Source organism: Solanum tuberosum, unplaced genomic scaffold (genome assembly GCF_000226075.1).
Source record: "Solanum tuberosum cultivar DM 1-3 516 R44 unplaced genomic scaffold, SolTub_3.0 scf00116, whole genome shotgun sequence".
In the NCBI taxonomy this organism is placed as follows: Eukaryota; Viridiplantae; Streptophyta; class Magnoliopsida; order Solanales; family Solanaceae; genus Solanum; species Solanum tuberosum.
Window position 1 is genome coordinate 1,517,157 of NW_006239040.1, and position 1,069 is coordinate 1,518,225.

Here is a 1,069-nt window from a genome sequence, read left to right on the forward strand (position 1 = left end):
GCCCACCGAGTCGTCCCAAACCCCCCCCCCCCCACTACCTTATTGTGCTAGGTGGACCCCTTTTTAAGACTCTTTTCATTTCTTATACGTCTCTCAACAAGTTATAGCTAAAAAAATTATTTTAGGTCATAAATTTAAATCTCAATAGTAATATTCATGCATTTTTTTAATAGTCTTGTTAGAATTTCTGACTTCGCCTTTGAATCTAGATTAGTTTATGAAACTATGCATGATAAGGCTAAAATTGATTTAATTGTCTTAATCAAATGGTTTAAATCATTTTTAGAAGTTAGTGCCGGCGCTTGCTTTTCGTATTAATTGTATAGATAGAGATATTTACCTCTACTTATAGATTTAACCAACAATTAATGGGACCAATTAATTAATAATTAGGCAAAGGTATAGTATTAGGTATGAACTCGAATTCATAACTCGTTTTAATTACAGGATTCACAATTAAATATCCATATATATGAGCCGAACCATTATTAGAAATAGAGTTTTTTCTCACCCGAATCAATGAAAAATTTGTGTTATAAAATAGGATTTCCCACCCCCTATTTCCACCGAACCAGCTCACTCGAAAAAGACAAGGTGAAAAACAGATTCCCATTGAAATACTGGTATAACCACTGGACATTTTTTTTCCTTTCTAACCGATTCAATATAAATATCTATGGGAATAGCCACTGAAGATTTTTCAATGGGAAAATAGTGACTTTTTAGTATTGAGTACCAATTGAAAATAGTCTTTCTATTATCACAAAGACAGGGGTAAAATCTACGTACATCTTATCTTCCGACTACTATCGTAGCTTCGCCCCGGTTTCTAGGGATATGTAGGAAACAAAAAATATAACTTAGAGATATGGTGTTGTTTTTATCGAAAACATCCAAATTTGCACTTTATATCATTGAAAATAGCAAGTGGCTCATAAAATGCCACTTGCTCTTTTTACATCAGTTACCTCAACTGCCTGTTTCAAGTAAATTTGTTTGGTAAAATTATGGCATTAAAGGCGCGTGTATATGTGGTGGTGGTGATGAGGGGGGGGGGGGGGGGGAATGG